The sequence below is a fragment of the Xylocopa sonorina genome, chromosome 3 (assembly GCF_050948175.1).
Source record: "Xylocopa sonorina isolate GNS202 chromosome 3, iyXylSono1_principal, whole genome shotgun sequence".
NCBI lineage: Eukaryota > Metazoa > Arthropoda > Insecta > Hymenoptera > Apidae > Xylocopa > Xylocopa sonorina.
The window spans coordinates 13,240,600-13,267,012 of record NC_135195.1 but is presented as its reverse complement, the minus strand read 5'-3'; the positions used below and the strand labels follow the sequence as shown (position 1 = coordinate 13,267,012).

Sequence of the window (26,413 nt, the reverse complement as noted above, 5' to 3'; positions counted from 1 at the left end):
CCCATCACTTACTTTTCCACAATTATTAATTCTATTTGAGATCCGTCTCCTTTTGAATTAATAACCTTTTGAAGGTGCTCCTCGATTAATTTTCTTGAAACGCGACAGCTCGCCGAATTTTAACTATTAGATCCGGAATTCCATTAAATTTAACATTTCACAATCAACCGTGATCCATTTCTCTTACGATATATTTATTTTTCGCGAACGCAAAGCTGACTCCGATATTGCCCGATTCAGCAAACTTTCCCAACCACCCCGTCTCACCCCATTCCTCTATTACTTCCTCCAATTCGTTAGTACTAATAACTACGATTAATTTGTATTCACGGTCGAAGAGCTTAACATTCATTACTTCCTGGGTGAGAATCGCCGTGGTCCCGGTCCGACGATTTTATTTCAGCGACGCTCGTCCATCGGGCCACGGCACCGCGAAATGTTATTCGTGCGGGCAGCCAGCGACGCCGGATAAGCGGCTGGGATTAATCCACTCTCGGAGCGGACGGTCGCGAAGCTGAACGCTCGCATAATATGCACGTAATCTATTAAACCGCCGGTTGCTACGCTGCCCGTTACGCGTAGCCTCGCGCCCACCCCGTAATCGAGTGGACCGAACAAACGAAAAAATCTGCATAATCGGTTTTTGCAGTTAAGGGAACGCCCAGCGTGCAACCAGTTGATCCAGCTGTGTACCGCTGTCCCGTATCGAGTAATAAATTTCCGTGTTCCCTGCGAGACGGATCTTTGGCCGCGCCGCGACGCACGCAAACGAGTCAAGACGAAGCGTTTTCGGAGAACCAGATGGAAATTTCGCCCGACGTAATCAAACAAGCTGCTACGATTCAGAAGTCGGTGAATGTTAACTAATTTGGTAACATTTGTTCGCCTCGAGGTAGCCAATGTATCGAGCAAGCGTTTGCCAGAGGACGCAGAATGTCTTGACATTCGAATCTAGTTTGTAAAATCGAAAGAGACGACGGAGAATACTTGCTGCAGTATAAGCAACGGCACGATTCAATATTCCTATTTGATAATACACTCGCCTCCTTTACATCGCGGTATTCATATTTCTCGTACATTCCTTTGACGATCCTCCTATTTTCTCTGAGCCGCGTATACATATGCCTTCCCGTTCCCTTCTTCAGGAACATTCATATGCAATCTCTTATTGCGTCGTCTACGTAGCCTGCAGATACCAAAATTGAAATATTTTATTATACACTGTGATTGAACCGCACCCCATCGACCGCGTCGTGCTCCACCTCGTCGTTCGTCTTCTAACTTAAACTGCCCAAATGGCTGACTGGCGTCTCTTCTAACGAATATCGCGCGTTGGACCAAACTTTCGTCTGCGTCCTCGTTTTATCGTGCACTCGATTTGATTCACACGCAGTTTTCGCTTCGACCGAAATATCCATATCAGAATGTAGCCGCTTGCGCGGAACTTCGACAACTGAATAACGAAAGCCCGCGGCATAGGAACGCGTAGCACTTCGTTACAAACATCAACGAGTTAAGCGCGAAACTCGATTATAAAAGTCGAGCCGCGTACCCGGCCGTATTTCTTCGAAACGTAGCCCGCGATATCTAAAAGCGCGCAGTTCGCCTCAACTTGTCGTCTCTCCATCGAGTTTCCTTACTTCTCGCGGAGGATCGATATTTTCCAATAGCTGTTTCTAATTTCCTCGACGTTTGTCCGGGTGTCCACGTCGAAACTCGAGCGTCGTTTATTGGCGACGTTAATTAGAAAGACACTGGAACTTCTTATCATCGAACGATTGTTCGCTGATCACGTTAAATCACCCGTTCGAAGCGAGTTCGGTATATTTCGCCCCTGGATGACTGTCTTCGATTCAATCTCTGCTATTACAACACGATTTAATTCGCCGTTAAATTACCACCTGTACTGGTTACTCAGTAATCTCCCAGGATTAACTATGATCTCGATTGTTAAGTGGTGCTAAAATATTACTGCACGCGAACAGCATCTTCGATCTTCGAAAATACTCAATCCCCGATGATAGATTAACGAGAATCTGTACCTTATCGAGAAAGTTCCCGTTCCATCGTTCGCCGGAAGGGTCCTCGCGCCCTCCGGCGCGGCTCTCGAGACAACCGGTGCGTGTTTTCGTTAAGCAGCGAATACTACGCTGGTAGCGAGGACAGATATGAAGGGCGCTTGAGAATTCAAAGGAGTCCGATCTGGTCGGTCGAGGAGCGGATATCTAGATGCGCGACAGATAGCACCGGCGGAGGGAAACGGAAGAGGAAACGAGGGTGGAAACGAGGGATGGAAAGAGAGCGGCGGGATAGACGGAAACGGCGGGTAGCACGATATCACCGCGGGAGATTGTGGCGCGCCGTTGGAAAATGGAGTACGCCAATGAAGAGGAATGGCCGCCGAATTCCCGACAGGTTCTTTATTACTTCTTCGCCCGGGGTCGCTCTCTCTCTCTTTCTCTCCGCCTTGCTTCCCTACCGAACGGTTTCGAAAAGGGGAGCCGATACGGGAGAATCGATCCCGGGCTGAATTCCTTCCGCCTGTCAACCGGATCGCGAGAAGTCTTTCTCGAAACGCGTCAGTCACCGCGGCGAACAGACGGGATCAACGACTCGAACGAGCCAGACCTGCGTCCTGTACAAACGCTAAGCCAGACGCGATACCACCCGACGATACGTTTCGATTTCGACGTTTCGCTGTGTTTCGTTCCCAGTTTCTACCATCGATCCTGGCTGCTACGCGTTGGCCGTTGTATCGTATCGATCCGTTCGCTGCCAGATAAATTAGAAATTATAAAAATTCGATTCAAGTTCGATACTGTACTTTCGAGCTTCTCCTGTAGAGCGGTGTAATAACGAAAAACGTAATCGTGACGCGATTTGTTAACGACTGTAAAATATTCATTGTCATCGAAGAGCGAAGGAAGGGAAAAGCTGCGTTTCGATCGAAAATTGAATCGCCACGCTGAGAATTCATTAAAGCGCGAGGACGTCTATTGTTATCTCTCCTATCGAATGATGAAAAAGCTTCATCGATGAACATTGAAACCTTAAAAAAGGCTCGTTCCAAAGCTATTTCAACGATTGTCCCCGGAAACGTCCGATTCAATCGCGACTACGGGGATGTTTCGGTGGAAAAATCGATGCTCGCTCGACTTCCTTCATATTTCTGTTCGCGAAAATCGACGCGACGCGCGCGCTCGATCCCCGTGCCCGTGGCTCTGTTGCGTCGGCGGTCGGGTCGACTATTTTCTTTCCTCGGTCATTATCTATGCATCCGGCTTGCCTCAACTAGCCGGCATGAATCAATAAAGGCTAACGCCGGGGGCGAGCCAGATATACTCCGACACGAGGCAGAGCAGTGGCTGCAAGTCATCCCTCGCAACGTTACAGCCACCATCGCGCGCACCCACACGCGGACCGAAGTTGCATTTAATTACACGAGGACAATATTGTTTCTGCGTGGACGCTTTTCTCTGTGCGACGTGTGATATCGCTTTAAATAACCGCGGGCAGCTTTGCCCGTCGTCCAGTCGACAGTCGACCCGCGAGAGCATTCCGGTCTGTCACTTTTCACTATTCTTGGACACTTCCTACGCAGTCCATTTTCACCCCTAAACTATCGTCGCCTTCGTACGTTTTCTCCTCTCCTCATCGATTCATAGTGCATTTTTTACTATTTTTTCAATCAGCAATTTATTACGTATAACGATCCTGATTAACACGTTGTGAAAGTGTACGTCACATTTGGCGCGACGATAGGATGCAATTGTCGTAGGGAGATCCTGGCGACAGGTGTAGAATCGCGACTTAATGGACGAACGACCGAAGTTCGATTCATCCCGTTTTTCTGACGTCCTCGAGAATGTATCTATTTAATATTTGTTCGCTTTTATGTAGCACGGTGAAAGTTACAAAAGCGCCTCGGTAAGAGTGTTATCCTCTCGTCTTAATGGTCTGCCCATCGACGACTTCGGAAAAAAAAAACCGATCGAAAGGATCTCCTCGAGCAAAGAAGCCCAGCGGCAGAGGTTTTCTTTCCATCGAGCTCTCGCCTCGAGCTGAAATCTGAAGTTAGAAATCAATGTCTCCCAGCCGCGGATCGTTGTTATTTTTGCAACGAGCCTCTCCAGTGGTATCGAGACGTTTTCGCGAGAGGGGCAAGTGCCACGCGGTATAAAATCGTGATGAATTATGATGAATTAAAGAGAAATGCGCCCGCTTGATCTAACACCGGCTGCCACCGACATTAAGGTCCGTTTTTCATTTGTTAAACTACTTGACGGTTTATAATTAATCGTTCTACACTTTCAGCCCGACATTCTACTTTAAATGGTAAAACCTCGATAAGATAGGCGCGCGGTAATGGTCGTTTATATAACTTACGAAGCTTTCGCAGCCACTTGTTTAGAAACGTCTCATTATCGCTCGTTACGTGAAGCTCGCGACCTAACGAATGAATTCGCGTCGCAATAATGGAGAATAAATTGAATGACGATACATACGATAATTTTGGTTCGTAATTAGATTCCTATCGAGGTATGTAATTTCTCTTGACGTACGAACGTTATCATTTCAGAGCTTCGCTAATTTTTCTTACGCCCATACTTTTTAGCCAATGATTACAAAGGGACGCAAAAACGAGGGAACAGAACGGACTTTTCTTAGCACTCTTCTCCAAACACGGAAGTTTATCGACGTACGCATTAACGAGTGCGTGCAGAGGCAGAAATTACGCGTGTTATCGCGCAGCGAGTTCTGGACCAAGATCAAAGTTGACTAAAGCACACACGAATCCTCTAGTCAAAGTTACAACCCTCATCCCGGTTGCTTGCAAGCCGCGATATTATGAGAGCAATCGTGTTGCGAGCATTCGTTTCGAAGAGAATGGGTGCGGAATTCGATGTGCTTGCGTAAATGCGTTTACCAGCCTTGATTCGGTTCGCTTCTATCCAGCCTCCCGTTCAACGCATTCGATCGCGGAGAAACAGATTTCTTCCCGTAATTTGTCTATTTGCACTGTTTTATACAAGGAAAATCGTCGACAACCGAGCCAACCACATTTACATTTGCGCTCTTGATGATAGTAATCTTGTTTTTCGAGATTATTTCGGTCCATGTAATAACCGTTGTAACCATGTATGTATAATAGAAACTCGATAATGGCCCGGAACCAGACTGAAAACGCACACGTGCATCAAGGTTTGCACCATTAACCAAGTAACCATCCAATTACTAGCATAAAGTCTTTTGCAGGCAATTTCGTTCTTAACGACAAATGTATACCACGTGCTGACGAAATGTAACGAAGTTCGCAAACGGATTATCGCTGTTGCAACGAACTAGCTACTACTGTAATTAAACAATAATTGGAATAATTTGCATACAATTTTCTATCAACGGTGGATTAAACGAAACGAAATAAATCGTTAAAAAACCGACGAACGATTCTCTGTAAACGCGTGCTCGGTTTAATGCCAGGTTTTCGATCACTGATTACACCGATGTTCGAATAGAATCGACAATAAATGAATGTAATTTCTCCCTGCGCAGCCAATTATTTATTCGAACACGCCATCTCGGCGACGCGACAACAATCCCGTTGAAATAATCACACGTTAATTATCGGTGTTCACGTACAGACACGTGTCGGTAATCAAGTCGAGGATGTTAAACCAATTTCCAATAACCGATCCATAAGTCGTCGCAGCTAGTTGCCGCTGGTGAATTAAATTCGTCGCCCATTCGAGTGCACTCGCGCCACATCTGGTAAGAAATCAGCGAAAGCCGACTGAAAATCAAGGATTCTCCAAATATTTTTTTCTTACGTCAGAAAACATTTATAGCCATTGTGATTTGCGTTTCAAACAGTAACGCTCGCATATAGTAAACGATAAAATTGCATTGCGTCGAATTACACGGTTGTAGGTCTGTAGGTGAGATAGCAGCACGATGAGCGTTGAAAAGATATGAAAGGAACGCGAACGAATGAAAAACGGTGAATGAAGAAAAGGGGAAGCGAAGCATTGATTGGAGAAAACTAGAAATTAAAAGGAAGTACGAGATCTGCGTGGCTCATAGGGCTGGTATCATGGCCTACTTTCGATTTAATCGGCTTTTGACCCAGCTCTAATAACGGAGCCGGTAATGAATAATAATAAGGCCTACCGCGCGATCCGCATCTCATCGACCTCTACCACTTCTGATGCGTATCGACGATAATTCGGTCGAACTCCTTTCACCTTCTGTTGGGATTATCATATTTTTTGGGTTAAGTTGATCGTACCTGCGAGCACGCGAAAAGTTAGCTAATACGCTCGAAACGAGTCTGAGGTGATTAAAAACGGCTCGAATAACATATTGCAAATAATTCTCGACTGTCGAACGCATTACACGAACAAATTTCGAACCTGAACTCAGACCTTAGACTGATGTTCTTAAATAATTAATCAGACGCAGCACTTCCGACAGGTTCCTCCGTGTTTACGGGTCCGACTTGGCTCATAACCGGGAAAACAGCCACCGCAACCGATGCCGATGCAACCGCTCGCCCCTGACGAAGATCGAAAACAACAGAGGGGTGGTTGTGTTCGCATCGTGTTAACGATCGCCCCAACGAACTTCTACTTCGCGATCACTCGTTCGACCCTGCGACGCGACACCTGCTACACCAAGTTCAATGAACATCTCTCGCTAGTCACTAATACCGCTACTTCCAGTTTATTGCCGCGATGAAGACGTCCTCGCTTTACGAGCTCCGCGCGGGCGAAGACTGAACCGGGCTACGAATTACCCGAATGCCATTTCGAGCGTTTAACGTCGGGGCAAATGTTGCGGCATAGTTTAGACGAGCCCCGGCAAGTTTCGTGTTTGCCTATGGATAGACGCCCGTTAATGACTTTATCAAAGTGTTCCACCCCCTTCGTTTCGTGGGATTACATAACCGTGCGAATTAACATTGCCGAATCGAAACGACAATAATCACAGTTCTCGCGCGACGCAACAGAACCGAGGGTAAATCATTTCTCAGAGGGAGGTATGGATCTTTTCTGCATCCAGACGCTCTGGTAGTTATTCATTAAGCGACTGAGATGTACAGCTCGCGGTAGAAACCCTTCGTCCCACATTTCAGCGTACTTCTGCCTAAAAGAACGCGGCTCCAAGAGTTATGCTAGTTTTCCGTTCACAATGCACATACAATAATACCCGGAACAATGGAAGACGGGGGAGAGACGGTTTCGTTCGAACAAAGACACGCTCCCAGCAACATTGTTTCTTAGATCAGTTCCTCCGAGGGCAACAAAGCGCGGCCAACGACCATCGGGCTGATCGAGTCTAACCGTCGAATCGGGCAACTTCAAAGACAGCCTGAAAAGTGTATTCCGATGTTACGACGGCGTTTCATCGCGATATGCTTCCGTTCGCCATTTCCGCGTCCTCTGCGCCACCCTCTGCCCCTTCTTTTTTCCACCCTCTCCTTCTCTGTTTTTCCACTTTCGCGGAGAACACTACGGTGAACTCCTACGGGCGAACAATGGGGCCGCGGGTCTGCCTTTTTCTAGACGACGTCGGACGCAAAGATGAAACGGGCCTCTTCTCCTTTAAACTTCGAACAAAGTCGTCCTACATTCACCGGCCCAGGATCCTTTTGTTCTATAATTGTGCGCCAGGTTATGATAAGGGACATCAAACGAGGAGGGTTCACTCGGTTACGGTCTTCTTTGCCTCTTACGCCCCTCCCTTGCACCCTTTCTTCCATTCTTCCTCTCCTGCTATACGAACAATATTATCGATGTCACAAATCTTCGCTGTAGATTTTTTTAAATGTATAACATTATATTTTCTAATCGATCTTGTTTTATTACGAGCGTATGAACACTTTTGAGCTTGTAACTAATGGTTACGTGGTCGATGCGACTCTCTTTCTCTTTGTCCATCTACCCTATGGGGGCACTTTTTGGTTGTCCATCGCATCGCTGCTAAATGGAACGATAATCCAATGGATTCGTCCCCTTTTCGTTACTTATACATACCCGTGTAGACACACATACGTAAGTTGGTCGGTAAATGAAGCGAAAAAAATGGACGGCGCTCGAAACGGTCGTAGAATGGAAATGAATTTCTTATCGTCCCTCGTAGGAGAGAGTGGAAAAGGCGGCCCTCGCGATCGGAAACGCCATAACTCCGTTCTTGCCGGGCGCTCGTTTTCTTCGTTATTTACGTAGCGTCTTCGACTGGTGAAATTTCCTGCCACGTCGAAACCCTATTTCGCCCGGTGATTTAGGGATCTCGATAAAAGGTTAGAACAAGGAGCCAGTTCGAGGACGAATCGCCTGTGACGGTAACCTCGCGACTAGTTCGCGATAAGACGCGGGAGAGGGTTGTTACTGGCGGATCCGATGGACTACTTTCACGGCTCGCTTTTCGTGCGTGGAATATTTTCAGCTTCGCGTCGACACACGGCTGAAAGTGAAGTTGACCCGTGAAAGAGTAACGATAAAAGTTGCTTGAGCTTACTTTCGTGTACATGGTATGGAAAAGTTCGCAATTATTATTATTATTATTTATCCAGAAAATGAAAAGAAGGGAAGCTTATGAAGAATTTCTGTAATAAAAATGAAACGAGAGCGGTCTCCGTGTATTTCGAACGAAACGTCTATGGTATCGAGCTGTTAGACGCCTGTCGAGGTCACCTGGTGCATGGAACGCCATTTCGTACCTATCAAGAATCGAACAATAGCTAAGGTGGATTGGAAAACGCTGCAGGAATCTCGTTCCAACGTTCGACGGTTCTTTATTCGGTGTTGTACTTCGCCAGAAATCTGTACCTTTGAGCGGCGAAAGGGGTCGACCAGGATTTGAAATAACCCGGTGATCCCCGGCTCCTCTTCGACCCGTCCAACGCTTAAGTGGAATTGCCAGAGAATGCAACGACACGCGGAGAAATATTGATTCGTTAGAGCTCGTAAAATCGCCTTGTTCACGGCTCTCTCGCGAATTTATTTTTCCTTGCAACCAACTGGCAATTCCATCTGAATGCTACGACGATAAAATCTGTACCGGCCAGCCGATATTCCCGTGCTATCCGTACACGCGGTGAAAAGGCTCCGATAATACGATCGAGCGCAGAATGGCTCTTCCTGTGACACTGAGTCAAACAACTGGGATAGGATTTTTTGAATAGAGATCAGATTTCGAGGAAATCGCAATTATTTCGGACAATTTTTCTTCTCGATCAGTGAAACGATACTTCAGATCCATCGACAGGCCGAGCCGATAACTTTCCTCTTTCCATTATCGAGACGAGACTTCCCTAAACTGAACCCTTTTACAGAGCAATCGCGCGGCATCTCCCGCGGGAACGCAGGATGTATCGACGTGGAAAAACACACGGACAACGTCGCGAGCGTGACCACCGTATCGATTTCTCTTTGACCGTATAAAAACCCGTGGGTTCCGGCAATGGCTGCGGTTAATTAATAAGCGAGCACCGGCACGGGGCTAATCGCCGTATCGGGTGTAACGTGTCGTTGACAGGCTTGATAAGCTATTGTCAACGAGGGGCGAGGCTGTACCGGCTCGTGCCGCCGTTTATTGAAAGAAAATCAGCTGTGGGGCTTCGCGCTGGGACCCTGGAGCTAGTATTACCAAAGCCAAACGACCGCCAGCTATCCGTTAAGTCTAATTGCTCGCGATTAATTAGATCGACTTCCTGTTTAGGACGCCTCGATGTTTCTCAGCTCTAAAGGTGAGGATGGTAAACTGCTGGTAATTTATTTTCGCTCCAACTGTTTTAACAGGTAATTGTTATACGGTAGACAGAGATACTCAACGGTTGGAGGGAAAGGAATCGCGAGAATTTTTAACTTCCACGTTATTTGAACTAACCAGGACAAAAAACCCTCAGAAATAGCAGACCTGTATTACTCAGGGGATTTAAAAAGGGGCTCCATTTTGGTATTAAAATTAGCGGTTTCTGTGCCGCTCGCTCGTAAATCGTCGTCGTTTTTACTACGCGAACATTTTTCCTCCCATTTGCAACGGCGAGGATCATTGAAACGCGGTTACATTATACGCGGAGAACGTAGCCGCGTGGAAAGTAGCCGCGAAATACTCATCATTTCTCTTTCTTCATCCGTCTTTCATCGTGTCCGGATATTTCGAGCCACTTTCGAGCAATCTCGGCCACGGTCTGCGAAGCACCGTGCTGAGGATCGAGCGAAGGTAGAACGCGGCCATTTTTGGAAACGCAAGGAATTCGATTCGTTTCTTCGTGATTTAGTCAACGACCAGTTTCTGTATCCTCGTTTCCAGACCGTTAAAGCCACTCGAGGTTGCGAGAAATATTAACCATCGTGGCATTTCCACTAACGAGACTATACGCCACGGTGCAAAGAAGCGTAATTACACGAACTTGATCGAATAACAACTGGAGGCAAACACGGTAGAAGCGAAAGGTTCGATTGATCGGAGGCTGGTTGCTCGGAATTGTTTACCCGTCCCCCGTAAATGGTAAAAGGCCCCCAGGATGCTTTATAAGAGTCATCAGGGCATCAGCATTCAGCGTGAAACCACCATATCAAGCGGCTGGCGTGGTGCATACTTTCGCACAATTGATTCGTTCCGCGGGCGTCTCTATATCCCGTGAAATCGAACATCGCCCTGGGCTGCAAGAACAATGGGACTCCTTCCCACCCATTTCTCTTCCACCCCTCATTTTCTCCTGCCCCTTTGCCCTATTCCTCTTTAATCCTCCCCGTTTCCATCTCCTTCCGTTCGATTCGTTTTCGCCCTTCCGCCTCCGTCGTTCTGGCCTTCGCCGCCCACACCTTTCCACCCCCGTGGCCCGAGCCTGGCCGCCGCCTCGCGTCCCGGTTCCAGCGGCTCCTTTTCTTCTAACCTTTCGCGCGTCAATGCTGGGGGACCGCTTTGAACTTTTCCAATTTTCACGCGATGAGATTCAGCGCCGCGGCGGAGGGGGGCGGAAGGGGGTGGAAGTGGCGGCGGAGCGAAATTCAGGATCTAATATACGTGGAAACGTAGCTTATCGGGATTTGCTCAAATACCATTAAAACATAGACGACGGAATCACGGACAAGGTATGAGGTGGTGTCGACATCCAATGTATTTCTACGCGGTACGATTTGCGGGGATTGCGAGACCCGTTTAACGCGGGACGCGTACGATTCATAGAAATTGTTGATAGGGTTCATCGGTTTTGGAAATTCGTTTTAAAATATTGAACGCATTTACGTAACAGGCATCGCGAGACATTTGCAGCGAGATCCCATAACTTTTAAACAAACAAAATCGAGAAGCTGTCAGGTTGTACGTACCGCAGTCACTATGCATGCTAATTCGTATTCATTACGCGCATCCTTTTTTATATGCTAATGTAATATCGTAAAATTTATAACGTAGAATATAGGTTGGGAAATAGCGATGTCTGTCAGCCGTTTGCTTTCACTTGTTCAGTTATGTGCACGGATATAAATTACCTCGTTCGCGAGTCGTCGTGTACGTACGTTTAAAGAGAGATCGAAATGTTACTCGCGCGTGTGTGTTGTATAGTGAAAAAAGGAATAAAAAGGATAGAATAATGAGGGAATAGCTGGCGAGCCAAACAGATCCGATGGTCATGAATGTAATCACTCGCGGCATACCCGGTCTAATAAATGATCACGGTCCCGGTTTACAAATGCATAGTTAACAAATCGACCGAGGAATTTGGATAATTTAAGCAGCTGGGGAGAATTTCAAACAAAGCGCGGGCCGTGTCAAGCGGCCGAATTTAGCGAAGCAATAATTGCATCGGGAGGATTTGTTAATTGAATAGGACCGCCGCGCGGAAAAGCAGAAAACCGGTAGAATCGCTCCGGTTAATGCTTTCAGTGATTCGAGATCACTCGATACATTTGCATTACCAGCTCGTCCGTGTTTCCCAAGCGCCGGTTACAGCCGCTGGATCGAATGCAGTTTTTCATCGGCGGTCGGTTCAAAAAAACGGAACAAAACGATAGACACCGGACGGATCCGCCTGGTTGGCCGTCATTTTGTCAGCCAGACGTTACGTAAAAATGTTCTCTGTTCGAGTGGTCCGCTTTAAAACGGCCCGTCGCGAATTACTCGTTCCTCGGACAATAAAACGCGCGCCTTTTATCGACGATGCCGGTCGAAACCGCGGTTTTAATTAAACACGTGAACCGCTAATCACGCGTCCGCCACTTTCATCGATGATCACGGATTATTTTTTCCACCTCGATGAAACGTGTCACGAGCAATCGGCGGTATTCATTACCGGTTTGCTTCATCGAACGCAGAATGTTTCAACGTCAATAGCGGCGCAGACGTGTCCATTAGCGACAAATAACGTGTATACCTACCGAAGTTCTGCCTTTGATTAAAACTTTTCGTTCGATTCGATTATTTTTCCTGTTAACTCGGAATATTTAATGGAACGCACTTCCGTTTTACACCTCGTCGGTGAACTCACTATATCGCGCGATAAAACGAACTAATTTAAGTGTACTCCTGCTAGTTTTATCGCACCCTCTCGTCCATCATTCCGCGACGCGAAAAAAGGAGAGGACGGATCGCAAAGCCAGAACAAGTGCCCGCCGCGCTTTTGTCGCATCGTCGAGCTTCTTTAGCCTCGTACTCACGGGGTTGGCCCTCACGGCAAGTTTTAAAATATGGAATGACAGAAGCGTCGAAACTTTTGAGAACCCCGGAAAAAACGCGATCCACCGAAGAACGAGCTATAAATGCTCATAGACCCCTCGAATCTTCCAGCGGGTCCTAATTTGAGAATAAGGGCGAGCCTTGGGTGTGCTACTTGTTGATCGGTGGTTAGAATAATCTTCTCGATGATTCCTGATGTAGAAGTTAACCGAGTTTCAGCTAGATCTGTAGTGGATGCAACTTTCGTGAAAAGAATAATTTTCTAAGGGTTGTTCCTCTTGTATTTAATGTTGAAATTATACATTCGCAATAGAGTTTCAGGTCGAAGTAATTAATCCAAGTAAGATCACGCTGATCCGCGATTGTGTCTTATGCAGGCAGGTAGTAAGTAACGAGATTGAATTAAGTTAGACATAACGCGGACTGAATTTAAATGAAATTTGGTATAAACCAGATCCCCTGTGTGCGATACAACTTACGTCTAACGCATGTCTAATTGATGTCTAACGCCCACGGAATTCGAACTAACCTAATTCACATTTCACGTGAATTTATCTCGCCTCTGATGAATACTGATGGCTCAGACCTAATTTAACTACACTTCAATCAAATCCTAATGTAGAATACAGATTATGAATTCGACGTAATTACTGTACAGTCAACACTTTTAAATCAAACTTCAACTATTAGTTCAGATAGTTTTTCATTTCAAATTTAATTCTCCTCGATATTTTCTGCGGTTGAAAAATCGTGGCGAACTCGCTAAAACTCTTCCTCTCGAACAACCGTGTATGACCATGCGAGTTTGCGAACACACGTGACGCGCACAATTAAGCCGGTCCAATTATCGCGCGTTCCGTTCTCCGGTCAATCATGGCCAGTTCGTACTCGCCAGGTTGTTCCTTGATAATCGACGACCCGGTTACCTTGCACACAGTGATCGTCGTCGTTACCGCGGTTTCGTCGATGCGTGGTTACACGCGTTCAACGAGCAGTTCTCGCTGCTTTTATATTGCAACGGGGCATGCGATCGTTCTCTAATCGAACTGCTGCTCCGTCCATGGCCAAGTCGAGATTAAGGCATTATAAACGGAACCTCCAGGGAGCACGTTAACCCTTTCGAAACCACGACATTCGATTAAAATGTTCCAAGGTGCAGCCTGTTTCTTCTGATATTAACCGTTCGAACGAACCCTATTATTAATTCACAGCGAATAGGTCAAACGAGCTTTTCCTCGTTTTAAAAATATATTCGTCGATACCTTGGAAACCGTCGATATTATCGACAAAGAGGCGATCATTTGCACCAGTTGGGTCCATTATTCGGCTCGGTATTACGTAGATTCGGGAACATATCCGACCGTGCGACTATTGTTATATTATTAGCGTAAAGTATAAACAACGCGCGCACGTTTCCGTGTGTTTAATTCCGACGTAGCCTGGTTATCAGCGGTATCAATACTCGGCCCTAATGGTGCCCGCTCATAATTTAATAACGGTAATCGCAGTTTGCCGTGTACGATTAATTCCGCTAAAATGGCGCCGCTATCTCTCAACACAATAATCGTCGGGATCATGATTGGGGGCGGTTACCCACGCTTACGCGAACGATTACGCGAAACTTATTATTATGCGTAATAAAATTGCATCGCGGCTCGCGTGCGCGACTGCCCTTGATACTGGCGAGAGAGAGAGAGAGAGAGAGAGAGAGAGAGAGAGAGAGAAAGAGAGAGAAAGAGAGAGAGAGAGAGAGAGCAGGGGTTGCACTTTTCGGTGCATCGTTTGCACCCTTGAGAGAGCGTCGTTTACATTAGTCGAGGTATAAGTATCAGAGAGGACACATTCGACTAACGATTCGACAAATATCGGAGCAGCGAGAATTAGAAATGCAAAAACGATCTTGTCTTAATTATCCATCGCGGTTACTTTGTATTATCGTATCACTCTACCGTTGTTTTCTCCTTTCACTGTGTTGTAATTTCATTGCGTGCGTCGACTGTTTTTTGATACACCGAAGATAGAGAACGTACGCTCGTTGCTTGCTGCTTTATCTGTATGATTAATAGTAAAGTGAAACAAGTACGAAACGAGGAGGTAGAAAGTATGAAACGATAAGGTGGCTGAACGATGCAGTGAAATTTGTTTGCCGATCGTCCCGGATAATCAATTTAACCAGCTGCTGGAAGACACCTCGCGAACCACCCTCGTTACTATTATCTAACGGCACTAGAAGTCAAGGGGTTGAATTATACAATTATATGAAAACTAGAGTACGACTGAGGAACCAGTGGCTCGTGAAATCAGTTATTCCCTTTGTCGGTGGAAATCCCTTTATCGAAGGAAACTTGACCCAAGAATCGCGATCCGACTAAATAGAAGCTAAATCCATTGAAGACGCTAGGAGCATACGTATCCGACAAAGACGCGAAACTTCCATGATACATGAAACAGGTTTAGCGCTGGTGCGGCTTCTCATCTACCCATAAACTTGATCCAATAATTCATAAAGTTCCCGCGCTCATTCGCCGGGGCTCTACTCAAAAATCCCTATATTCCACCTGGCCGAGCCTTGTAAGTTTAATCTAGCAGAAACATCTCGACAAAGACATCGCGGTACCGAACCACCAAGTCACGTAACGTCAGTCTTGCTCGCAATTCTATCACTCCGCCATCCCATTTCGCAGTCCTTCGATCCTCCGCGTTATTCGTTGAATAATACACAGAGACGTATGTGAAACTTGAATGACTATCCGGAGAGCGTTTCACGAGGTTCCGTTCACGAGGCGAGCAACGACGCCCTCGAAAGATCGCGAGGGTTTCTCCTAAAGCGCACTTCTCCAAATAAAATTTGTCGCGTCTCCTTGGAAAAGACAGAAGCACATACGGTGTACCGTGGCCAATTACAATTCGATCCGGAATCACCATTCGCGCCGTGTACCAGTTTTATCCGTTTCTATCAGTTTACCACCCCCGATACAGCCCCTCACGCGTCCCGCCGTGCGGCTGACTCGATTTACGAGTAGATCCCAAGCACCAGTCAGAATTTCATTTCAAGGAGCCGCGTCCGACATCCTCTGGGAGTCGTGCGCAACGCCGACGAGGAGAGCAGAGACGACGGCGCGGCCCGAAATTCCCGCTAAATTTAAAGGACCCTCGTCGTTCTGACAAATTTCCCGCCTCGGCCTGGTGATCATAAAAAATGATTTAGGAGCCGCGCACGAGGAAACGCCCGCCGAGCCGTGCCCGGGAACGTGATAAAAATATATTACCAGCCGGCCAGGGGGAATCCGACGAAACGGCGCCGGCACGTTCGGTGCGCGAACGATTTCACGGTGTTACCGATCAGATTTCCACGGGCGGAACGACGGGAACGGTGGAAACGGTGTCCTGCTGAACTTTCCGCGCGTCAATCGAGATTAATGTTCCGGCCAAGCGACGCTATTCGTCTTCTTGATAGCGGATGGGACGCGTACGAGCCGCTTTTGCATAATGTCTTGTTCCTGAGCGACGCAAGATTTCGCTGCAACGGCTACGTAGTCAATCTTTGTTCCTTTAGCCCTTGAAATATTGCCCTACCTCCTGGTTACCGTGAACGCCACGGGCCCCACTGGCAGGGATCAAATTCCACGTGAGCGATGGAACTTGGAAATGGGAAGATTCTATGTTCCTTGAAATTTCTTCTACGAAATATCCTTCTTAACGTTACCTTTTTCGTTTAGTAACAGGCAATTACTCACTTACTGGTTCAATTGCTCGAGGTCAGAGCAGTTCTGCGAACCTGCTCATTGAAATCGATAACGCCTCGATAATCGATTCGTCGATATGGAATTATACGAGTCTTCGTTAGGCAACAAGTACTCGCTGCACCAGTTCTCGTTACGCATCATTGTCGCAACGTGAACCCAAAATCTTTATGCGAAACACGCGATTCGACGTTCGTCCCGCGTGAAATCCACTTCGAAGGGCAGCGCGCCGTCTCTTCCTTCCTTTCCTTTCCCGGTGACCTCGATACCGGATCCAGACCGCTGGAAACGGGTCACTATCGCGGTTCGATACTCGAACGACGGCAAGTGGAGGCGTATCACGCGAGCCCCGCGACGCGTTGTGCAGGCGCCTCTTCAAACGTATGGCGCTGTTGGTGTAGGCCGACCAGCGAACGTGTGGAGTGATTCACGCGGAACTGGAGGAAAGGTGATAAAGGTAGTTTTGGAAATTGGGGTTAGCGTATCAAGTTTGCACTGTGGAGGGAGGACTGGTTAAGTTTGGAATTGTTCCAAATTAAGTATTGACGACCGGAGCTGGAAATAATTGGATCACTTTCCGTTGGTCTCTTTATGCGAGGCTTTTACCCCTGTGTTCGAAGCCTCTTACTCGAACATCTCTATTTATCGAAATATATTGAGGATTAAGGTTATGCGATTTTCAAGAGAGAAGAGGGTGTACAAGTAGACAGATTGGTTTGGTTGGACAGTATTTAAACGTCTGCCCGGTTGATCCAGAAAATACTCCAATCAATTGTTGAAAAATTCCATTACCGTGTGTTTCTTGACTAGGCGAGTATCGTGCAGATAAAATGAGCATCTATTCTCATTTATATCACCGCGCTATCACAGAGGATCGCTTGGTGTCCTCTAATGCAGCCATAAAAACCAGCCATCATCCCGTTCAACAAGTATCTCCCAGAAAACAGCGCGGCTTTCTTCCCCCGGTCCCTTTCAAGCAGCGCCATCCAAAGAACTTTACACTCCAGCTGGCGGTATTAAGGCGATCCACCGTGTATATCGCGTTACGGCCACGATAAGCCCTTATTCAGTTCGCTTCCGCGATGCGCTCGCTGTCAGGCGGTAGACGGGGGAGGTTGGGCCCGCTAAACGCATTTATTAAGGGTGAAAAAGGGAGGCAGGACGCGGCGATCCATCGGGAAGGGTGTGTATCTAAAAAGTCGGGCGGCGGATCGAGGACGTCGTGGTCGGTATCAACGGTCGAGAAGTATCTCGGGAGCACACGCTCGGATAAGACGGGGATGGTTTAAGGAAAAGAATCGCCGATAAGCGGGCCGGAATGGCCAAATAACGCGAGCGCGGCCGCGCATGCGGCGGAACGCACCCTCGCTCGGACGTAAACGCCTGGCATTCTTTGTTGCATAGCGGCAGTTTTAGCAGCGTCTGATAACGGGCAACCCGTAGTAAATTCCGCTTCTTTGCCGCCGCTAAGCACGCGGCGCCGGAATTTATTCGCGGCCCTCGTCCCATTCTTGCGTAACCTTGTGTACGTTGGGCTGTGACTTAATTCGAAGATCGTTACACGGAGCATTGTAATTTGTGTTAGAGCACGCCAGGGAGTATGGTATTATTTCGCAAAACGATTCAGGTACCATTTCTACGCGTGTTCCGCGTTAGCGTCACCCCTTGAAAGATCAGTTATTATCGATGAAACGAGCGAGAATCGTATCGTACAGAAATTTATTTCACACCGTTATGGACGCGTATCGAAAGTACATAAAATATTTATCTACGAATAGTCTCTGGTTCTGAAAGACGGTAAATTGTTGGAGATTCTACGAATTTGCTTGGCAAATGCGAACAGAGGGCGGCAGAGATATGGTGGTCGGCGAATTGTATATTGCACGGCAACAGAAACGATTCGAAATTGGACGTATCGCGTTTATTCGATTTTGAATTACGAGGCACGAGCTGACCGGAAAAATCTGGCGCATCGATTGGCGAAAGAATGAATTACCTTCGAACACGTTGTTCGGTGATAAATAGCCGAAGGTGTTGCAGCTTTCGTTCGTTTCCCGATAGAAAACCATTGTAGTATTGACGATTATTGTCGGTCTATCGAGAAATAAATGCTTTTGAATTATTGCGCTGTAATCTCGCAGTTTAAACGAGTTCCGGCTCAGCTCGTTTCTCGCGGAGGTTCAACGTGGGAATGCAATAAATTTCTTAAAGAGATAGTAAATTCCGTCTGCAGGATTCTGGAAAACGATAATTTTAACCCGGATTTATTATTTGATGCACGTACAAGTCGATAATATAATGCGTAACAAATACTATCTATCGCGTTACACGATTTATATCGCGTGGAAGCAGAAATATTTAGTAACAAGAATCTCTACAAGCGAACTGTGAAAAAAAAAGAAAATACAGACGACGCGAACCGAGGAGAATTGGAGATCTTTCAGATATTTGCATAATTCTCCTCGATTTAATGAAGGATCGAACGAGATAATTCTTAATTAGCCTACCCCCTGAAATGGAAGCAATAAATGAAAAATGAATGTTTATTCGGGTCAACGACGATCCGCGGATCATCGATTGTTGGAAAAGTTTCGACGTCTGCACCGTGGAAAGACCACTTTTCTGACTCAGTGAAGCTGAATTAATAGTCAGTCACCCAGCCAATTTCTTTTGTTGATTGTTCTTGCCTCCATGCGCGCCCCTTTCTTTGCTTCAACTGCGTTCGGAACTTCCTGCGACCGCATCTACTCTCCTCGTACTCGCTCCTCGAGCTTCACGAGCATCGAGTCGACTTTCAAGCGAAAAATCTTATTTCTCCATTCTGGCTCAACTCGCTATCCCTTCTACCCTTTTGTATATCCCTCAAAAACCTAAATATATAAATAAAAGAATTGGGTACACTTCTCGCGAACTTTTGTGATACCTCAGAATCTATTACAGTTTTCTCCTCGCCCAATGCATTTCGGTTTTAAGGATTAACGTAGTTCGAAAAATGAATTATTCTCTTAGACAGTATAATTCCCAATATCCGCACACCCGTTATCCGAACCTTTCGCTATCCAAATATTCTATTCTGTTACCCGAACGGAGTGTCAATTAGTGGCGGATGTCTTCTCCAATTGCAAATAGGTAGTGCTTACGTGCAATATATGATTTCCTCCTTTGATCGGCACTAATCTCGATTAGCCTCAATTACTCGGATATCAAGAGACCCGCGTAACTCGACAGTCTAAATTGCGCTCTCCGCCAAAATAATTATTCTCCCATCCAACCAGTCGTTCGTCTTTAATTATCCTCGCGCACCCCCGACAGAAATTCTTTCCGTTTCTGCAATAAAAATAAATTCCCCCGTCATTCCTCCCGATCCAGAAGAATCCCCATTTCGGCCCAGTCGTCTCGCGGGCCGTGAATCTCAACCTCGGGACGAAACTTCGACAATCTCGTTCGGAAGTGTTCCCCGTTTAATTTCTGGCCGTCGCGTTCGTTAAGCCGGTGCCTTAACTCGGACAAGTTAGAGGAGCGTAAAAAGCGTGGACAAATCCGACGGTCGACGCCTTTTAAAGGCGGTTTTAACGGGAGTTCGTTAAAACCGGGGCGATAGGGTTGAACGCGGACGGGACACGATAGTCGCGCGACAGCTACACACCCCCGTCCCGATAATCGCGCGGCACCACCGACAAATTTTACGCCACCGTGTTGCTTCTTGCGGCCATAGATTGCGGTTCGACGACGGTGCTCCACGATGCCCGATAGTGGCCTCGCTAGATAACGAATGGCCGTGAACCTTGTTGCATCAGGTTCGTATCTTGCTCCGCTGCGCGGCCAGGTTTCGTTACGGTTGCTCGTTGCGGTTTAATGCTTGCAGTTCGGTGAACTACCCCCTCGAGAATCGTTAAACGCCAGCTATTAATGTTTCAATCGATCGGTGTACGATTTAATTGAATACTTCGAATTCTAACTTTATGCCGCGATGCTTGACATGGTTAAATTTCGAGCAGGAATAAATGGTGATATCTCAAGGCTTTCGATCTACAGGATTATTTAATTACGTTACGTGTTGAATTGTGAGCGTTCAGAACGTACCGTATCTGACGTGCACGGTATTGGTATACGAGCGATGATTTAATTCAATTTTAGTTTTTGCGTTTACGGAGAGTTTGAAAAGGTGCACGTACAGACGTGACTGACAAGTTTAATGTAATTGATTTGCCAATTATATTATGAGTTAATCAACGAGGATACGGTTTATTATGCTCGGACTTCAGAGGCAGAAATTCCATTCGACGTGTTTGCTTGTAAATTATGAAAGGTAGTTCCAAGTGCATTAATGATTGACGAAAAATGGATGATTTTACGTACGTATTCAATTGAATATATTAAACTTCGAATCCATGGAGTATCTATAGGATTTGGGACAATCCATGGCACGTGTTAGGTCGTTCGAAAATTATTTATAATTTTATTTATTATCTTGAACGCGATAGACGCGTTGGATATTGTTCAAAATGTACAAGCAACTACTGATATATTAACACGATCATGAAAATGTCACCGTGGCAAGTACCGAGCTAGGAATAATGGACAAAAAACGGCAGAGAAAAGTTCAGAGAAGTTCAAACAAGTTCATCCGAAATTAACCAGCTTTAGCCGCTAATTATAACGGTCCCCGTAACGTAGTGCTTCGGGTTGGAAACTTTTTGCCTCCCCCGAGTGTCTGATATCGTTAGTATTAAAAGTTTCCAGCGCGAAAAATTGCAAATTATCGCAAGATCATTTGTGAAATATTAAAAATCCCCGTAATGCAGTCGCAGCGAGAGGTCGATGAAATATTCATGAACGCTCGATTATGTTCGCGCGTACATATCTTCTGCCAACGACGAACAAATACGACATCGATATAAATGGCACTGTTGTTTCGTTAAAAGGTATCAGTCGATAATTCGACTGATAACGGAGAGAATCTTCGTTGTGGCTCGAGGATCATTGGCGTAATCGTGGAGCAGACTAATTTAGCGTCTCACAGAGGCACTTTCATTGGGCGCATCCCCTTGTGAATCGCTGATTGTCTCGCACTGTTCCATTGTTGATCGCGCGGCGCTGGTCGTCCGCGAGCGTTTACACGCTCGCATCGGCGCACAATCAGGGAAAGAGCAAGATGGCTCTTGAGCCAGCGGTGAAAAACAGCCAAAGCGGCAAGAAAAAGTTGCGTGAAAGGTGTCGGGGAGATGAGAATGCCGCCGCTTAGAAAAAGGGTTGTACACCAAAGAACGGGAGTACGTACGAGCACACCGGGGCGTACACCGCTAACGCGTCCTTTCTGTAGTTACTGCTCTTTGGGTACACTATCGTTCAAAAGTAGGCAGACGCTTGTTTCTTTCCGAGACGCTACGATTTTGTTAAAAAATCGCAGACACGATCAAATTCGCAGCAACGTAAAGTCTTCCCTTTCCGCTGACTCTTTTTGTACACTTTCGACTCGCCGTTGCGCTAAGAATCACTCCCTTTCGCTTCGTATCACAACCCTCTAAGCGTCGTCCTCGCAAGGGTAATCTACATCGTATAAAAAAGCGTGACAGAAAATTTTTAACCATGGCTGTACGTTGGAAGGTGTACCCGCACGTACAGCGTCACCTTCGCGACGCCAATGAGCCACCCTTTTAAGCTCTCGCCCCTGTGCGTCGCGGCGCGTTTAGATAACAACCGCGGCGCGCTTGTACACGTCCCGTAAGTACGATTTCGCGTAAACGTAAGTACAGCTCCATCTAACCGCACCCTGGCCCCTCGTCATCGAGCGCTTTGGGTTTCGACCAGCCGCAAAGCGGCCGCGCTCTCTTTCCTCCGCAACCATCGACGCGTTTCGACGATCCTTCCTTCCTTCGTCCCTCGTATCGCACGGCGTTACGGAAGCGCCCAGCGAATTGAAACGACCGTGAAGAAAACAGGGGAGAGAACGCGCTCCTCCATTCGCTCAAGGGGCGAGCGCACGGGCAGACAATTCCGTGTACGTTTTCGACGAACAGGATTTGAATGTCGGCGCTTCGGTGAATTGTAAAGGGAAACCAGCGGCCGGGACGGCATCAAGCGCTTTTTGTGCGGATTTTCGAGCCAGACGAACCTACTCCTGATTTTCATTGTCGATGCGGCTTCGCATGCACCCTCGATATTACGCGCAGTTCCGAGCACTTAGCTTATGGGTACGGTTTCAAGTGGCAATTGTTAGGCAAATTCGAAACAACGAAGCTCGCGAAGATTGGCTTCCGATGATACGTTTCAAACATTCTCGCGTAATGATATATGTAATTCATTATAGCAATTCGGAAGGGACATCACCGCTGCAACTGAACGTCGAAATATGAGAACGTTTCCAGGCAAATTATTATCCACGCCCAATGGTACAGCGTCCGACTGATTCGCGAATTTTTTTTACTCCGCGACGGATTTGATGGACTGCCCAGCCATTCAGCACAGCCGTACGATAAACCGTCGTAAATCAATCTTCCTTTTAACGTCAGCTTTCGTTCATTTTCCAGTGTGTATCGATTTACTCGGGCAGTCGCTGCCCGATTGACCCCATACTCTCTTTTGTTGCGACTATCTGTCCTCCCCTTTGTGCCGCGTAATTATTTCAACCCTGGGCTGCCGTGCTCGCGGGACGGCTAATAACCTGCAGTTACCAGCCGCTTTTTGAAACTGTCGGTTTTACGGTCTGTCGAAAAGTTTATTGCTTTGCCTAAATTATCTATGGCCACCCCGTTACCCCCTTTACGATCGTCGCTGCGTCCAGCTTTTGGAAATTAATTCGAATTCAAGCGCAACCTTTGAAGTGTCACGTGAACGCATCGCGAGCTCAATCGTCGAAGGGGTCGAAGGGACAAGATCGACAGCGAAGGAGTCGAAATTCTGATTAAAACGCTTCGCTAACTAGGTGAAAGAGTTTTTAATCATGCAACGCCCGCGGCCGCGGTGGCAAGATTCGTCGAAGTCGCGGAGGTGTCCGCGGGAAATTAGTTCGGGCTGATTAAAGCGGCACGCGTTACTCCGCGCAATTAAAAGTCCCCGTGAAAAATGTATAGCCCGCGTTAATTACCGTTCGGTGGCGCGCGGCCCGTCCGTGGCCAGCCGCGTATCAGGAATTTAATAATGCGCTCGCGACAGCGCCGTGAAGCAAAAAGGAAAGAAATAAAAAAAAAGCGCGGCACGGTGTTATACGCGCCACCGTGGAACTAGGCGATATCGATCACGGCGTAGAAGTGTCCTGGCGCCGGCTGATTTATACGTATATAACGTCTGGGTTAGTAACGTATATCCAAAATTCCCGAATACTAACGCGAATGGAATTCCATGCGATATATCCTTCTTCCTCGCTTCCTTTTTTCAAATCGATAAGACTACGTACCAAGGTTTTTCAATAATTCGTAGCTTTTGGTACGTTGATTTTATTGGTCAGTTATTTAATCCCTTTCTCGATTTGTCGAATTCTTTCTCGATTCATCGAAAATAGATTTAAATACTGACCATTTAACTTGTTACCATTTGATATACTGAAAGGTATCGAAGCTGTGATAGATTGGCACGTATATTCTTGTATTTCCTGTTCGCCATCGATTAGATAATAATAGACACGCGATTGAAATAACAGTAGAAATGCTGCAGATATTTTCCGTGGATATGAAACTCTGCACCGCCGAGGGATAAAAGAAAATTTGCCTCGAAATACTCCGCAATAAATGCATGTCGCCATCGTAAACGTCACGGATGGAATTTCGTCCATGCGAGAATTCCACGGTTAATAGAGGACCATCCATCTTTGCTGTTTCAGTGTCACGTGAACGCGGGGATTGCCGTCACTTACGACGACGAGGAATCTTCGAGTCAGCGATCAGGAGCGACACATTGATGCACCGGCGATCGATCCGCGAACCAAGTGACGAGGCACCGACGCGCCGTCAGGAAAATCTCCGCAGACGTAAGTAAACCCCTTCCCTCTACCCCGTGTAAAATTGAATCCCGTTTATTGCCTGGCTAGAAATACACGTCGACTCGTGCCGGGCCAACTTTTACGTTCCGCTGTACCTTCATTTGTCCAATTCTGTTCTCTCGCGCGATAAAACCGATCGATGAAGACGTAACGTACACGTATGGAATATTGATACGTACATACAGTTCCGTTAAAGAAATTCTGTTCACCTCCAAGGTATATTTAACAGATACAAGATCGCGCGGAGAGGGCACTAAAAATTTTAGCGACAGAAATTTCTAGTTTTTACACGAGCGGCACGTTGGCTTAGGTTCGTACTTGGTAGACGCGTGAAATGTTCAGTAGCAAGTGGGTAGAAAAATTTCCGCGGAATAGGTTGTAGTATCTCGTGTTTTGTTAGTAACAGATACTGTTTGTGGCACTCCTCTGGCCATCGGAGTAACTGCTGGCAGAAGAGGGTAGGGAAAGAAGCAGACTGTTAAGGGTTGATTACATTACCCCGGTATACGCGCGTACACACGTGGCTACGGTACGACCAAAATTACCGTGCAAACTGCGGTGCACCGCCGGTGCATTCTCGTTCGCGCTCGCATTCGGATTCATAACCGTGTGCTACGGCTGGCGCGGCGGTTTCAGCGCGAAATGGAGCCGTGTAACGAATGGCGGAATTACCGGAAAGTAGAATTATATTGAGGCTATCGGGAGCCGGGCTCGTCCCGGGGGAACGATACTTGTATTTTTAGTGCGAATCGATACCTCCGTCGGGCTGCTGCCGCGGAGTGAAATTTAAATTTACGGAAGAAGAACGTACCTCTTCGGATTATCCGAATCCCCCCAAAAAAGACGACCGAACGGACATCGATCTTACTCGATACATTCTTAAACGTAATTGTATCGCGATCGAAGTAATTGTCTCGGTCAGTTGGTCGACTGGATTTCTATTACAATACTTTGCTCGCTTCGCCTCGCGAAATTCCATTTCACCCCCTAGATCTGAATCATCCCCCGATAGAAAAGAAAAATACAACTCCTGCGATGATTTCGCTGCAATCAGCGCGCGACACTCCACCGTTGTCCTTTGTTAATCGCAAAAAAATGTCATTACCCCCCGCCCGTATTAGCTCTAGCCGCTGGAACCAATATCGGAATATCAGATCGAACGCGGTATGACCTGAAAAACCCATACGACGACACCCGATGTATCCTCCTGTATGTACGTGGACACGTGTATTTTCGCCCGTGCATCGTAACGCAGCGGCACGATCACGGACGGGGGTGTGTAACCTAACCGTGTCACTCATAACTTGTGACACGGTGAACGGCCACGTGCTCGTTTATTTTGCTGTTACGTTGATTACAATCCGCCGGTGGCGCATCAGCCGTTCGCGTGTGGCCGATAACGCATCTGCCGGCCCTGGAGAGCCGCGAGTGTACCGTGGGCCCATTTATTCAATCCCAATTCCGTAAACTTCGCCCGGAACCAGCCGCGTTGCCCGCCGCGCACCGTCGCACGCTCGATCCCGTGTAATATCCCATCGATTTTGTAACGCGCGCGCAAAGGATGCGGTTTCCGGCGCGCTTCGGCTGCGGCCAAACTTGGCCGTCGTCATCGGTGGAAATTGGATGCGTCGAATAGGGGACGCGAACGCGGCTGCGATGACGCAGGGACTCCGCGAATGTAATTTACATACCACACGCAGACTTTGGCCGCGCGATGGTAATATCGTTGCCGTGGGGCATGCGAAACGGATCGAACAAAGATATCGGCGAGCAACGCAACGCAACGCGGCCAACCGGGTATCCACGGGAACACGCAATTCGAACGGAAGAAAAAGGAACGAGTCAAGCTGGAAGAATATCCAATTGACCTAGTAAACTTGAGAGAACACGGTCCCTCACTTTCCGATTAATCCCGGGCAACCCTGTTGGACATTGCAGATGCAGCGCGCAAGCGTTAGTTAATGGATACAGGGAGAAGCAAATAGGGGAGAAAGAGGAATTTCGAATTGAA

The 26,413-nt window shown here is 47.1% G+C and overlaps 1 protein-coding gene across 1 annotated transcript in view; it reads left to right on the top strand.

The window, feature by feature from the left end:
• Kek5 (leucine-rich repeat, immunoglobulin-like domain-containing kekkon 5 protein) overlaps positions 1-26,413 on the top strand; it is a 148,039-nt gene that overhangs the window by 68,750 nt on the left and 52,876 nt on the right. Inside the window, exon 3 of the mRNA XM_076911025.1 lies at positions 24,244-24,390. The gene's annotated coding sequence lies outside the window, so the exon portion shown is untranslated. The remainder of the gene's footprint in view (positions 1-24,243; positions 24,391-26,413) is intronic.